Below are 16232 nucleotides of genomic sequence, written 5' to 3'. Positions count from 1 at the left end.
TCTGATTGGAGCACCTGGGTAGTTCAGTTGGTTAAGTGTCTGACTCTGGATTTAGGCTCACGTCATGATTTCAGGGTTGTGAGATAGAGCCTTACATCAGGCTCTGAGCTGGGCACGGGGCCTGCTTAAAATTCTTTCTCTCCCTTAGGGCGTGTGGGCTCAGTCAGTTGGGTGTCAGACTCTTGGTTTTGATGCAGGTTATGATCTCGGGGTAGTGGGATCCAGCTGCACATGAGGCTCTGTGTTCAGCAGGGAGTCTGCTTGAGATTCTTTGCCCTGCTCACTTTCTCTAAAACAAATATATAAATAAATAAATCTTAAAAAAAAAAAGATTCTCTCTCCCTCTGTCCCTCCCCATCTCTCCTTAAAAGAAAAGAAAAAAAGAAATCTTTTAATTTTATTTTATTTTTAAATTTTCAAAATTTTTTTCTTTTTTAGATTTTATTTATTTATTCATGAGAGACACACAGAGAGAGGCAGAGACATAGGCAGAGGGAGAAACAGGCTCCCCATAGGGAGCCTGATGCGGGACTTGATCCCAGGACCCCGGGATCATGCCCTGATTTGAAGGCAGATGCTTAACTGACTGAGCCACCCAGGTGCCCCAAAAGAAAAGAAATCTTTAAAAGAAACCCCTGGGGATCCCTGGGTGGCTCAGTGGTTTAGCACCTGCCTTCAGCCCAGGGCGTGATCCTGGAGTCCTGGATTGAGTCCTGCATCGGGCTCCCTTCATGGAGCCTGCTTCTCCCTCTGCCTCTGTCTCTCTCTCTCATGAATAAATAAATAAAATCCTTGGGGAAAAAAAAAAAAACCCTGATTAGGGGCATCTGCGTGGCTCAGTCGGTTAACTGTCTGCCTTTGGCTCAGGTCGTGATTCTGGGGTCCTGGGATTGAGCCCCACATAGGGCTCCCTGCTAGTGGGGAGCCTGCTTCTCCCTCTCTGTCTACCCCACTTCCACGCCTCCTTGTGCTCTCTATCTCAAATGAATAAATAAATCTTTTTTAAAAAGCCAAAACCAGTAAAAAGTAGGAAAAGAGAAAAAAAGCAGCGAAGAAAAAGCAGAGTAAATGGAAAACACAAAACAGTGTGATAGAGGGAATCTAAATACTTCAGTCATCACAATACATGGAAGTGGGTTGCACTGGATATCTAAAAGAACAGATTAAAAAAATGCAACACCACCAACCCTTCAAATCCAACTTTGTACAGTCAAAAGTGGTTCATTTAAAACAGTAGAAATATATGGAAGAAGATACATCCAACAATTACCAACCAAAAGAAAGCCAGTGCTCCAGTAGCATTGTTATTATCAGAAAAAATTAATGAGGAATAGGGTCTTCCATCAATAAAAGGAACAACTCACTAGGAAGATCTACTTGGACTTGTATCCCCTACCAACATTATTTCAAAGTACACAGAAAAGTACACAGAATTATGAGAAGAATGAAACATCTACAGTTTTAATGTGAGATTTTACCACAGCTCTCTGGAGCATGACAGCTCTTGTAGACAAATTAGTAAAGACACAGAAATTTTGAATAACAGCTTTATCAGTCTTGATAGGATGAAGACAGAGAGAGGCCTAGCCTTGCATTTATCATTTAAATAAATATTTTCAAGCATATGTGGAACACTAAAAAAAAAAAATTGATCACTTGTGAACCCAACGCTAGTCTCAACAAACACCAAAGAATGACTGTCATCTGTAGACTATATTCTAAAACCACAATACTAGGAAATTACAAAAGTAGTGAAAAGTTAGCCAACAAAGAAGAAAGCTTATTCTCAGGATTTCCTACCACACTCTTGACATCCTGACATGGGACTTGGGAGCCAGGCTGATGGTTGCCACTGTGGGCAGTTATCCTCTGTTGTTCCTGGCAAACCATCCCTCCCTGGGCCAGTGTGTGGGTCCAAGGACAGAGAGTGCATTGCCAGTGAAGTCAGCGGGCACGGTCACTGGTGTGTGAGTCCTTGAGGGTGACTCCCTAGTGCCAGCAGCTGAGTCAAGGAACAAATTGGGGATGACACCTCAGGACTCTTATCTTTCCTTTTCTCTCTGGTTCCCCACTGTCTCCAGATTCAAGTCTGGATGAAAGATCCACCTTCAGGCCCTAAGTAGCCTCTGCCCCAAGGGCTATGGGGTGCCTCTCTCTTTGACCTTTGCTTGTCTGTGGTCTGGACCCTGCTGGGTCTTGAGAGTGGGGTGGGGTACTGCTGCATGAACATCTCACTCCGTGTGTTGGCTTTAGGGTGGCTTTGGGTGTGGGCCAATGCTGGACCCCTGGGCAGAGGAGAAGGCCAAGTAGTGCATCCTAGGGAGCCTGAGTTCTGGTACGTACCTGAGGACCTGAGAGGTAGTGCAAGCCAGGCAGCCTACCTTCTGGTCTCTGCCCTCTCACGAAGCAGCTCCATGACCTCAAGCAAGTCACCACTGCCTTGTGTCCCATAGGATGTGCCCTTTTTAAGACCCTCACCCTTGAGGTAAGTCAGGAATCTGGGAGTTTTATCCAGGACTCGTGGTTGTGAGCAACAGAAACCCATCTCAGACTGGCTCAAACAAAAGGGGAGTTGATCGGCTGATGAAATCGGGGAGCTCAAGAGTGTCACTGGCTTTGGACATGGTCGGATCCAGGGCTTCAAACAAGATCATTAGGACTCTACCTTTCTCTCTGTTGCTTTGCACTGCTGTCCTCAGAGCCAGCTTTGTCCCGGGGGCTCACGGTCCCCCACCCCCCACAGCAGAGCTGGCCACCTGTGGATCTGGCTTCCACCCAGTCAGCTTCAGAGCCCCTGTGGGAAGGTAAGGCCTCTGTTCTGGCCATTGGAGCACAGATCCCAGGGCTGAGTCTCATTGGTCTGACTTAGGTCATGTGCCCATTTCTGAGCCCATCACTAGGGTCAGGCATCTGGATGCTCTGCCCAGGGCTTGGTCAGGGCCTTAGCACCCGAGCTGGGGGTAGGGGTAGTGATTTGCCAAGACCTCCAAGGTACCAGGGGAGTAGCAGGCAGCTTAGAGGGGGTTGGTTTGAGGAGGGTAGATATGCCCCAAGGAACCATTATACCAGCTGGACCCTCTCTGAGGCCGGCGTGACAGCCCACACCCACACGAAGTGCTCCAGAGCCCAACAGAGGCAGGAATTAATCGTGCCTGGGGGGTCGGGAGGGCTTCTCAGAGGAGGTGATCTCCATCTGCCCTGCATCTCTCTTTACTTTCTGCCTGCACTCAAAGGCAGCCGAGACGTGCAGTGACACAGGCCGACCCCGGAACAGGGACCTGAGCCTCCCTTCCACCTGCGGGAAGATGCTGAGAATCGGCTGCCGCGGCTGCAAATCTGATTATCGGGAACGGAGTGGCTTCTAAGGGCTCCTGAGGACCGTGGTTGCGCATGTCTGAATATGGAAATTTAATAACCATGCTCGTCCTAACCCTACATCTCCGTCTGTACCACTCCAGAGAGAAAATTAGTCTTGGTATTTGCAATTTTGCAGACATTAGGGAACCGGTGCACGAAACACTGGTTCCTGAGCTCGCAGGTCCAAGGTGACAGGAGGTTGGGTTACTGGTACAATCCTTCTGTGTGAGAGGGCAGGCCTGAGGGGGGGTCCCGGCCAGGGATTCTTCGTGTGGAATCTGGGAGGGCTCCTAAATTGGAGACAAAATGGTGCCTCTGTGTGTGTGTGAGTGTGTAAAAGCACACGTATGTGCCCTCAGGAGAGGACTTCGTTACATTTGTCAGCTTCACAAAGGGGTCTGTGAGCATCAAAATACTAAGAGCCCTGAACTGGGCCCAAAGCCCTCACATGGTGGTGGAAGGAAATGAAGCCTTGAGGAGAAATGATTCCCAACAGAGCCCTTCAGGTCAGTGTCTAAGTGCATCTGACCCTTCGATAGCCAGCTCCTGGGTGGGGGGCTCTTCCCCTAAACCAGGGGTTCCCAAGCCTGACAGGGCATCAGAACCCCCTGGGAGGCTTGTGAACCCCCAGTTTCCAGGGTTAGCTCCAGACCCACTGAGTAGAATAAGGCAAATGCCAGGAACCTGTGTGCTTAGCAGCCTCCCCAGGCAGGTCCAATGCAGGCCACTGAGGCCCAGGGCTGGGGCAGAGGTCTGGGTCCATAGCTTGGGGGAGACCATGGCCTGAATGAGTGAATGGTCAAAAGGGCATCTTTGATGGGGGTGGGGTGGGCCGGGGGGGGCAGGGTTTACAAGACCACCCAAAGGTCTGGTGATTCACTAGAAGGGCTCATGGGGCTCGGCAGATAGTCATGTCAGTGGCTAAGATTTATTAAAGCAAAAGGATACCAGGAGAAACAGCAAAGGAGAGGGGGCATGGGGCGAAGACCAGAGAAACCAGGCACAAGCTTCCAAGAGTCCTGACCCACGGAATCACACAGGACTAGCATGATTGTGACAGCAGGTGTGAGTGTTGCGTACCAGGGAAGCTTGTCTGAATCCAGGAGTCCAGGGTTTTACTGGGGGTCAGTTACACAGGTACCCTCTGCCTAGGATGTACCAAAACTCTAGACATTCAGGAGGAAAGGAGGTGTCAGCATAAGCCGCAGTGTTTGTACGGGCACCCCAGGCATTCCCTAACCTGACAAGCTGAGAAGCCCCTCTTTTCATTTAGGGCGTGTTAGGAATACTATGGAGGGACACCTGGGTGGCTCAGCGGTTGAGCATCTGCCTTCAGCTCAGGTCATGATCCTGGAGTTTCGGGATCGAGTCCCAAATCGGGGTCCCCGCGGGGAGCCTGTTTCTTCCTCTGCCTATGTCTCTGCCTCTCTCTGTGTCTCTCATGAATAAATAAACAAATAAAATCTTTTTTTTTTTTTCAAAGGAATACTATGGAAATCCAAGTTTCCGGAGGAGGCCTTTTTTAGGGCAGCAGCCCTGGGTCTGTTGTGGGAACTCTCTTCTGCCCAATGGGGACACCAGCTGACTTGACCTTGACAGACACCGTGTCCTCAGTGCTCTGGGAGAAGAGCCACAGGGTGGCCTGGTGCATCAACACACCTGTGTCCCTGTGGACAGGTGGTCACAGCAGCTGTGGTTCATGGCCCCCGGGAGTGTGGTGGTGTTCCTGTGACCTCACCAAACTTGATCCTCTGCTTCTCTGTATCAGCAGCCTCCACTTAAAGTCCCAGGGGATGCGTCGGTTTGACCAATCCTGGGGCAGTATCTGGTATATTTGGCTTCTGCTGTGGGTGTTGGTCTCTGTCTCTTGTCAAGGCTCACAAGGGGGGTATATTTGTCTGCTGGGGACAAATATGGGTGTATCTGCTTGTCTTTTTGACAAAGAAATTTACTGTCTCACAGTTCTGGAAGCTGGAATTCTGAGATTCAGCTGTGGGCAGATTTGATTTCTTCCGAGGTCCTTCATCTTGGCATGTAGACGCTGGTGTCCTCTGTGTGTTCTCGTGTGGTGTTCCGCCTGTGTGTGCTTGCATCCTGATTTCCTCTTCTTATAAGGACCCTAATCGTATTGGATTAGGGCCCACTCCAAAGACCTCATTTAACATTAATTACCTTTTTTCCAAACACAGTAGTAACATTCTGAGGTCCTGAGGGTTAGGACTTCGACATATGAGTTTGAGAGAGGGGGGCACAATTTAACTGACCACAGTAGAGAATTTTCCCAAAGATAGACCAGGGACTTGGAAGAAAGCTAGGCATCACCTCCTGAAGGACAGAACTGGGATTTTAATGACCAGGAGCTTCTGTGGCCATGGTTATCACGTTCTGAGCTCTTACCCCGCCTTTTTTTTTAATTTTAATTTTAATTTTAATTTTAATTTTTTTAAATTTTTATTTATTTGTGATAATCACAGAGAGGGAGAGGGAGAGAGAGAGAGAGAGAGAGAGAGAGAGAGAGAGAGAGGCAGAGACACAGGCAGAGGCAGAAGCAGGCTCCATGCACCGGGAGCCCGACGTGGGATTCGATCCGGGGTCTCCAGGATCGCGCCCTGGGCCAAAGGCAGGCGCCAAACCGCTGCGCCACCCAGGGATCCCTCCCCCTCCTTTTTTTAAAAGAGTTTTTAAAATTTATTTATTCATGAGAGACACACACACACACACAGAGGCAGAGACACAGGCATAGGGAGAAGCAGGGTCCATGCAGGGAGCCCGATGTGGGACTCGATCCCGGGACTCCAGGATCATGCCTTGAGCTGAAGGCAGACGCTGAAACCACTGAGCCACCCAGGCATTCCTAACCAGCCAGGTTTATAGGAAAAAAGGCAAACTGGTTTTGTGCCATGAAAACAAACCCATTATCTAAACCCAGCCAGTGAGCAGGTGCTGAGCCTGTGCGGCTGACCCCTGGAGCTGGCACGGGGTCCCAGCCTCACGGAGATGCGGGGGAAGTCACTGGAGCTCCAAGCACCAGGCTCACTGGCTGGCTGGCTCTGTCTGGTCCGGGTACCCTGGGCTCTGAATTGCAGGTAAAAGAAGGCGGAGCCCCCCCCCCCCCCCCCCACCCCTGCAGCATCCTTTCTTGGTTTCTTGAAGAAAGCCCCCTGGTTCCATAAATAAAGATCCTGGGAGTGGGCTGACAGCTAGAGACATTTTGGGAGCGGTGGCTGAGCTGCCACATTACTGGAGCGCAGGCCAGGGACCTCTGAGAGCCTTGTGGCTGGCGGGGGGTGTTGGGGAGCCATCAGGTGGCCACAGGCCTCCCCCTGTGCCTCCGGCTTTGATTCTGCTGCTCGAGGTCCCCTAAGGCCTGTGCTGACTGAGAGAGAAAGTGTCACCTCCTGCATAGAGGCAGAGCGGCAGGCAGAGGGCTCGCTGGGGGACCCAGGTGGGGTGATGGTGTCAAGGGAGAGTCATAGGACCTCCTGGGCCTCCATTTCCTTGTCTGCAAAATGGGAGCAATGGTCCCTGCTCAGCCTCCCCCACAGGATTGGGTGGGGATGGTCTACAGAAGGGAAAGCCACATTACCAGGGACCTCCCAGGTGTGAGGAGGCTGCATGGCCTCTTGGGGTCTATGGCAGGGAGGCCCAGATTTCACCCTGTGACTGCCCCAGGTGGGCTAATCACGGAAGGCCCTACCCACCGACCGGTCCTCAAGCCCTCCGGCAGCTCATAGTCAGAGGGCAAGTCTGGGCTGCTGTTGCTCCTGCTCTTGTTCCCACCCCACCTGCCATGAGCACAAGGCTGCTTTCAGACCTTACCTGACTTTGTCCCTTGAAATGGCAAAAAAATGCACGTTTCGGTTCTGAAGGGCAGAGGCTGCTGCTTTCCAGCTGGGGCGGCACGCCGTGGGGAGACCTGCACGGGACCTGCCGTGATGATTTGCTTGGAGTCTGCAGGGTGGGAAGGGGGGCGCGGGGCCCCCGCTCGTGCTGCCTCGTGCTGCGGGCACTTGAGATGCAATCTGGATGACAGTGGGTGGTTTTCGCTGGGAGAGAGCAGAAAGCAGCAAGGGGACAGGGGACAGCAGACAGCCCTGGGAATCCGGGGCCTGCCTCCCCAGGCTCTGCAGGCAGGGGCTGCCTGAGGCCTTTGTCCACTGCGAGTTCAGAGTGTGTTTTCTGTCATGCTGTGCTGGGCTCACTGGCCCTCGAGGGCATTGTCAAGCCACGGATCCCTTACACACTTGCTTCTCCGGAACCGATCTTCAAGTTTCCAGGTCCTTGGAAGCTCAGGTGAACTCCAGAACCTCAGGAAGGTCTGTTCTCAAGGGGTAGGCGTGGGGGGCAGAGGGAGCCAGAAACTCCCACCTCAACAGCAGGGGTGGCCATTGGAAGATTCTGGTGATTGAGCACTGGGGCCAGAAATAAGGCCTGGATCATTTTAAATTAAGTCTCCTGTCCCAGACAGGGGGCACCCGGGCAGCCAGGCCTTGGGGGGTTGGGCAGACTTGCCCTGGGATGTGTAAGGTCAAGAACTGCACCTACCGCCCTTAAGAGAATCCTCTTCCAGGAAGAGGAGACAAAACACATTTCAGTTCAGATGCATTTTAAGTCAGTTCCTGCATTGCTCCTTGTTTGGCTTCTAATACTTAAAGACTGTGATTATTTTTTATTAAGACTTTGAAAAAAGAGAGGTATTCGGTTCACAATAAAATTGAGGGGAGGGTACAGAGCGTGTCGTCTATGCCTGTCCCCACACATGCATGGCCTCCCCCTCGCCCCCACCCCACCAGAGCTGGTGCGTTTGTTAAAACGGATGAACCTCCATCCATGCAGCACCATCACCCAGAGTCCATAGCCTGTAAGACCATTCACCTCGGTGGTGTATATTCTGTGGCTTTGCCAGTGGATGTGACATGTGTCCATGATATAGCATCATGGCCACCCCCACCCCCAGCCCAGGCTTATATATTTTGCCCACACTTATGTCAGCAAACCATGTTTCCAAAGAACCTCTTGGCAGCTGGGATCTGTTGTCCGAGATGTGGCAGGAGGGGCCCCCTGGGGCCCCCTGGTTTAGGAGTCGGGCTTTGCTATCCACTTGCAGAGAGACCTCAGCCACGTCACTACAGTCTCGGGGAACCTCAGCCACACTGTCGGTGACATGGGGGCAGAAGCCCCTGACCAGGGGAGGCTAAGGTGAGGAGGTGGAGGCATGCTGTGAACTGAGGAGTGGGGGGAGGGGGGGTGCAGTGGTACTCGGCCTCTCCTCCTGGTTGCTGACCTCTGCAGGGAATCCTGATCCTTTGTCACCTCACTGCCAGAGTGTGTGTGTGTGTGGGGGGGGGTGATAGGGACAGCAGGGAAACAAGTGGACAATTTGCTCCAGCCAGAGCCGCCCGCCAGGGCTGGATGTGCTGTCTGAAGGGCGCCCCCTGGTGTCCAGCACCCGGGTGATGAGGCCTCGTTTGGCAGCAAGACAGGGACGGGTTCCCTCTTCCCTGAGTTTATAACCTTCTCTTTTCCTGATCCAGTTCCGAACTGAAATGTGAAGTAGAACTTCATGCGCTGAGCAAATTCTGCTGGGCCGCCCTCCCACTCTCCCCGTGTGCCAGGATAGACTCTGCATGGGAGTAAGTGGGCACGTAACACCCACCGCTTGTTCTGAAGTCCAGGAAGCTTGCAGTTTCTAGGTCCTGCTTATGCAATCTTTGTCTACCCCAAGGTCATGTACATATTCCAGTTACTTCCTAGAAGCCTTTGTGTTACTTCGCGTGGCCTTTGCTTAACAAACAAACTAAAATTTGCTTAAAGAATAGAGATGAGTTGGTGGCAGGGGTGGGGGGGGCGGGGTAGAGAAATTCAGTTTTGGGCAAAAATATGCAAGAACACCTAAGCTTTGGTTTCTTTAGCTGGGAAATTATTGGCCCAGGACGTTGTGATGTTAAACGAGATGATAAAGTGCTCAGAGTAGGGGCTGCCACGCAGTGAGGGAGCTCGATGGAGGCTATTATTGTTTAGGACCTAGCTAGTTGGTTTTGTTCTTTTTTCTAAGATTTTATTTATTTATTCATGAGAGACACAGAGAGAGGCAGAGACACAGGCAGAGGGAGAAGCAGGCTCCCTGCAGGGGGGCCCGATATGGGACTCAATGCCAGGATCCCGGGATCATGACTTGAGCCGAAGGCAGGCGCTCAACCATTGAGCCACCCAGGTGTCCCACTAGTTGGTTTTAAGGCTGGGGCGGGGGATCCCTGGGTGGCGCAGCGGTTTGGCGCCTGCCTTTGGCCCAGGGTGCGATCCTGGAGAACCGGGATCGAATCCCACATCGGGGTCCCGGTGCATGGAGCCTGCTTCTCCCTCTGCCTATGTCTCTGCCTCTCTCTCTCTCTCTGTGACTATCATAAAAAAAAGAAAAAAAAAAAAAAGGCTGGGGCGGGGTGCTCGAGTGCCTGGCTCCGGGGTCCCACACAGAGTTCAGCCACTCGCCACTGACAAAATCCAAAGACAGAGAAACAAGTGGCGGTGGACCAAGAAAGGAATTTTTTTCGGGGAGGCCAACACCAGGAAGACAGCAGACTCGAGTCCCAGAGACTGTTTTGAAAGTGCTGGAAATACTTCCAGGTTTATGTAAGGAAAATGTAAGGTGGGTGGGGAGGTGCAAGTGAGCAGTGAAGGTCAAATCCTCATTGTCTTGGAGTCAATCAAGGGGATGGGGCTTGCTGGCTCTGAGTGGTCCTGATGCTCGAGGGGTAGTTTTGGTTCCCATCAGGGGGTGCTTTGTCCTTAGGGTCTTCCCCCTGAGCCAAGAGACAAGCTGAGAAGAAGAAAGTTTGAGGTCAAAATGGAGGCAGCTGAAATCCTCTTTCATGGCTCTCCAGCATTCTCTTTGACAGTCCTGGTCACGGAGGTGGTTTCCATTTTTCCACTCTTACTATCCACACTGCGTAAATATGCTTGCAAACACAGGCATTTGAGAGTATTTCTGCAAGACAGATTGTATCTAGGTTTTTTTTTTTTTTTTTTTTCAGATTTTCTTTTTAGAGTAATCTCTACACCCAACACAAGGCTCAGACTTAAAACCCCAAGATCAGGTGCTGCTCGCCCTACCAACTGAGACAGCCGGGCACCCCAGATTGTGTCTATTCTTGATGATTCCTTATACCTCCCTTCAAATATCCCCACCAAGTGAACCGGAGGAAAGGACTGCGCAGGTCCCCCCACTCCTCACCCCCTGCCTGTGGGAAGGGGTGAGCGAGGAGCTGGCAGCTGAGAGGCTGCTGGAGGAAGGCCAGGAGGAAGACAAATCTATAAGATTTGCCCTCAGAAGGGGGAGAGTGGCCAGGATGCAGGTGTGGAAGGAGAGTGTTTGCTACAAACGGTGAGAAAATAGCTTGTGGGAGCCTTTGTTCCTTGCGAAGAGTGATTGCCTTTGATGGGCTGTTAATAGGAGTCATTACGTGGTTATTAAGAAGGGAATGCAATGAGCCCAGCTCTGAATTGCTAAGTTCAGCGGTCTTCTGGTTTAACCATTGTCTTTCCCTCTGCACAGGAGTACAGGCTCCGTCCTTAGAGCCCCCTAGGAAGGGGGTGGAGGTGGTTTGACATTTTAGCTCCACAGGACAGACGATGCCTGCAGGTGCCAGTTACCACCTGGGGTAGCTAATGGGAGGGCGGGGGTGGGGAAAGCAGTGGGAAGGAAGAGACTAGAAGGGAGGGTGGGGGTGGGCCACAGAGGCAGAGTGATGGAGAGATATGGGAAGAGGGAGAGGGAGACAGTGGGAGAGGAGTGAGCACAGAGAGGCAGAGAGCAAGAGGAAGAAGGCAGGGAGAGAGAGAGAAGGAGTGGGGAGAGGAAAGGAAAATGAGAAGAATAGTTGTCCTAAATTCTAGGGCCTGGATTCCAGCCCAGCGCCAGAATCATCAGCACCACCTGTAAACAAATGCAGAGTCCCAGGCCACCCAGCCCTACTGCTTTACTTTCCGCATTTCACAAGATCCCCCTGGTGATTACTCTGCATGTCCAAGCTTGACTGAGCCCTGGTTTGGGGCTCACCAGGGCAAGGGACCCACATCTGTCCACAGGCCTGGGGTTAGCGTTGGCCATGCCTGAGCCAGGAGGACTCTCCAGCGCAGAGTCAAGCTGGGTGTGACCTTGCTTGAGAAAAGTGCTCAGGACGGGAAGAAAGGAGGAGAGGGGGTTGGAGGGCTTGGGGAGGGGGCAAGTTTGGGGTGTGTGGTCAGAGGTGTTGCTAAGGTGACATTCACAGAAAGTGCTGGAGGGAGAAGCAGCCCATGCAGCTCCCACGGGCTGGATTCCGTCCTGAGACCTTCACTGAATTCTTTCATTTCCCCCTTATGCCCCCAGAGGAAGGTTCACACCTTCTGCATCCTCAGGTGTTCAGGCCAAGTTCACTCTGAAGCCAAAGCCAGGAAGGATTTGAGCAGTTCTGGCCCAGTTATCTGCCTGCCTGGCGCAAGGCCGTCACTGGGGCAGCTGGAAAGAAGCATCTCTGCCACCTCCTGCCCACCTCCCCCCACCCCACCTATGCTTTCCGGCCTGTGTCACCTGGGATCTGCCTCATGCCCATTCCTGGGAGCTCTGCTCTTCTTCCCAAAGCCAGAGGCCTTTATGCTTCCCCTAAAAAGGTGGCTAAAAATGCAGACGGTGGTGGTGAGGAGGGAGTGACAATGAGGGGTTGTTGGGGGACAGCTACAGGCCTCCAGTACAACCCCCTTTTCATGGGCTGTGGTCAGGATGGTGAGTGACTTACTGGAGACCCCTGGTCCCATAGCCAGAGCCTAAACCACCCTGGATGCTGGCCTGTCGGTGCCCCCACAGAGCACAGCAGTCTCCTGTCTGGGGATTGGTGGTGACAGGCCCCGGGAGTGGCTGAGTCATAGCAAAGGTGGGTGCAGCCGCAGACTCAGGATCCGGAGCCCAGGGTGCGATTCCTGCCAATGCCATTGGGCAAGTCCCTTTACCTGTCTGGGCTTCACTTTCCTTACCTGTAAAACGGAGGTAATAAAAATCGCACCTACCTGTCGGGCTGTTTAGAGCGTAACTGCTCCGAGCAGTCAGTGTAGTAATCCACTCTGTCCGTACCATATTGCTTCATTACTGCTCTGACTTCCTCCAGTTTGGCTGGGGGAGCCTTTCCTGCCTGTGGAGAGGAGTCGGGGCTGCATGCAGGGTGCTAGGGGAGAGAGGACACGCTGGGGAACACGTGGGTCACCCACGAGCCAGGGCGAGCCTGGGTCAGGGTTGAACAAGGCTCCACCTCAGGCCGTGAACGGAGCTCGAACAGGAGAACAAGACCTTGGAGCACAGTGGGGCCACCAGCGCCACCTCACCTGAATTTGAGGGGTTTGCAAAGTTGGCAGTGCCTGCGGGGACAGAAGGAGGACATTGGGCTCCTCCACACATTCCGATCCTCCGGAACACCCGCCCGGCCAGTTTTCCATTGGCTGCCCCACGTGTGTTTGGAAGGAGATGGCAGGCGTTGGGGGTGTTTTGCCCCAAAGGGCTCTTTACGCCTTCCATCCTGCAGCCACATCCTTGTGTGCAGGTGACAGTCATGGGGCGACCAACCAGGGGTTTGGTCCAAACTAGTTTTATATATTTTTTTAAGATTTTATTTATTTATTCACGAGAGACACACAGAGGGAGGCAGAGACACAGGCAGAGGAGAGAAGCAGGCTCCCTGCAGGAATCCCGATGTGCGACTCAATCCCAGGTCTCCAGGATCATGCCCTGGGCCGAAGGCAGGCTCTAAACCGCTGAGCCACCCAGGGATCCCCTAAACTAGTTTTAAATGCATTCAGGGTGCCATCTCAGCCTAAGTGTGGACCCAGGGAGAACTCAGAGCCTCTGCCACCTGCTGGGGGTCCAGCTGGCTCGGGCCAAGCCCGGCGCTCAAGGCCTCCGTGCCCTGGACTTGGGGCCCTCCTCTCCCTCATCTCACCTGAGCAGCTGGAAGCCAGGGTACACCTGAGCGAGCTGATCTCTCTGCCCAGGAGGCCAGACCCACTCCGTTCCCTGCTGACTCCACAGCAGGGCCCACAACTCTCAGGCACATTGTCCCGCCCCGTCCCTGACCTGGTGGACACTTTCCTCCTCCTGCAGGCTGTGGGGGGGCTCCTTGCTGGTTCAGCATCTCGTTTCCAGACTATCTGCTGACTCGGTGAGTGAAGGAGTGCTCTTCCTTCTCTCCAAGGAGGTCTCTATGTTTGCTTTCTAGAATTAAGGCTTTCTCATTACAGTCTCTGCTCCTGCTTCCCACCAAAATGTCAAGGAGTTCCCACTCTTCAGCATAGGGAATAGAAAGGAAACTAAATTTATCTGGCGTTTGTTTTGCATGAATAGCATGGAGCCAGCCTTTATCAGACCAAGTGTTTCAAAACGAGAAGGTCTGGCTGAAATACTGTTTTTCTCCTCCTGTCCTTTCCTTTCTCTCCTCATCTTTACAAGGCTGCTCCACTCCAGATCACATGAATCAGAGTCTCTGGGGGATGGAATGGGGCTTGAGGGTTTTTTTTTTTTTTTTCTTTTTCTTTTCTTTCTTTTAGGTGTCCTAGGTAATTCTAATGTGCAGCCAGGGCTTCAGGGTAATTGTTTTCATTAGGAACAGAAATCCCAGAGGCCATCGATATGGAAAGGAGCAGCAGTAGCTGTAGTAATACCACTGGGACCTGGTATGTTTCTCTCTCCTTTTTTTCTATTGTCCTTTATGTTGGCTCTTCTTTAGCCCTAACCTCTGAGTCACAAGATGGCTGCAGCAGCTCCTGGCTTTACATCCTCAACTTCAAGCCCTCCGGAAAGAATATCCAGCTGATGACTCCATCTCATTGGTGCTTGCTCTCCCCATCTCGGCTGGCTTGTTTCTGTTATTCATTTCTAAATGTAGGTTTTCTCCAGTAGAGGGACTGGTGCATTTTCAACTTAGGATGAGTGGGTAGTTGTAGTGGGGGATGTGTGAGTTGCTGGGGGAGCACAGAGTCGGGTTACTGGCCAGGAGAGGTTTGGTGACAGCTAAGGGGAGGCCTAGAGGAAAGAGTGTTCCCAGCAGAGCAACTAGAATGTACAAAAGCTAGAGGTGAACCTGGGAGGATTCGATCCTGTGGTCATCAGCAGCCCGCTGGGGAGGTGTGATATTGTGGTTTATAATAAGAAATATGTCTTTGGTCTTTATCCCATTTCTGGCACCTCCTAAAACCCTTGGAATTTACTAAGTGGTAAGAGGATAAATGTGCCTTAGGTTATTTGTAACAAGCCCCTTTCAGGGCACCTGGGTGGCTCAGTCAGTGAAGCATCTGCCTTCAGCGCAGGTCCTGATCCCAGGGTCCTGGGATGGAGCCTCACATGGAGCTCCCTGCTCAATGGGGAGTCTGCTTCTTCCTCTCCCTCTGCTGCTCCACACCCCCTCCCCTTGTACTCTGTCAAATAAATAAATAAAACCTTTGAAACAAGGCTTTTTTGATGGGACCTGAGTTTACATTAATGAGGGGCCTTTAGGAAAGCCCCCAAGGCTGGGGCTGGTTGCCAGGGCAACCAACCACGTAGTCAGAGGCTTGGCACTTTTAGCCCCCATCCCACTTTGGGGAAGGAGAGAGAGGAGCTGGAGGCTGGATCAGTCACCAGTGGCCAATGGTTTAATCAGTCCGGCCTACATAAGGAAGCCTCCATTAAAAACCTTAGACTTGGGGATTCCTGGGTGGCTCAGCGGTTTAGAGCCTGCCTTTGGCCCGGGGCATGATTCTGGAGACCTGGGATCCAGTCGCACATCGGGTTCCCTGCATGGAGCCTGCTTCTCCCTCTGCCTGTGTCTCTGCCTCTCTCTCTCTATGTCTATCATAAATAAATAAGACCTCTTTTTAAAAAAAAAACCCTAGACTTGTGGGTGCTCTCAGAACTTCCAGATGGGTGAACAAGAACACGACTCCGTGCTAGAACGGTGGCACACCCAACTCCGTGGGGACAGAAGCTCCTGTGCTGGGGACCCGTCCAGACCTGACCTTGCCCTATGTATCTCTATCTGGCCATTCCTTGGTGTCCGCCCGTATTCAAACTGGTTATCTAGGAAGTAAACTGTTTTCCTGGGTTCTGAGCCACTCTAGTACTTCTCTTTTATAGCCCGTGGGTCAGAAGTACAGGTAACAGCTTTTGGATTTGGGATTGGCATCTGAAGTGTGGCGGCCAATTTCGTGGGGTTGAGCGGGTGTCAGAATTGCTTTGTGGTCTGGGGAAACCTCCCCCTACGTTTTGGTGACCATAAGTGCTAGAAGTGTTGAGTACTGAGACTGAGCACAGGTGTTTCCCATGCTGGAGCTAATAGGTACATGCAGCCTAACAAGGCATATAGTTTAACAAATTAAAAATTAAATAGTGCCCTCCGAGGCTTATAATGCAAAAACCTGCAAAACCCTATTTCTTCCCCCCTTCTTGATGCTCAGTGGTAACAATTTTTTCTGCTTTTCTAGAAATGTGTTCTAGGGGCATGTGCGTGGCTCAGTCCGGTTAAGGGTTCGACTCAGGTCATGATCTCAGGGTCCTGAGATTGAGGCCTGTGCTGGGCATGGAGCCTGCTTAGGGTTTTCTCTCTCCCTCTGCCTCTCCTCCCACCTCTCTAAAAGGAAGAAAGAAAAGAGAGAAAGAAAGAAATGTCTTCTGGTTTCTGCATTTGTTCCAATGTTTACGCTGCTCTTGATGTTTCCATTTTAGACACTGATGACTTCCTACTCTGGAAGATGGGGATTTAAACCTATTTCAGCCTCCCCTGCCCCCCGCCCCCAGATGTCCATCCCTTAACCCCCTAAAACTGTGTTACCTTATATGGCAAAAGAGATTTTGCCGATGTGATTCAGGTTAAGAACCT

The 16232-nt window shown here is 52.0% G+C and overlaps 1 long non-coding RNA gene across 1 annotated transcript in view; it reads left to right on the top strand.

Moving 5' to 3' along the window:
• The first annotated feature begins 13835 nt into the window (after positions 1–13835).
• LOC125753933 (uncharacterized) overlaps positions 13836–16232 on the top strand; it is a 42658-nt gene continuing 40261 nt past the window's right edge. Inside the window, exon 1 of the long non-coding RNA XR_007406887.1 lies at positions 13836–14052. This is a non-coding gene — a long non-coding RNA (uncharacterized LOC125753933). The remainder of the gene's footprint in view (positions 14053–16232) is intronic.

Source organism: Canis lupus, chromosome 28, assembly GCF_003254725.2.
Source record: "Canis lupus dingo isolate Sandy chromosome 28, ASM325472v2, whole genome shotgun sequence".
NCBI lineage: Eukaryota > Metazoa > Chordata > Mammalia > Carnivora > Canidae > Canis > Canis lupus.
The sequence above is the reverse complement of the archived record's forward strand: the minus strand, read 5'-3'. Positions and strand labels throughout refer to the sequence as shown.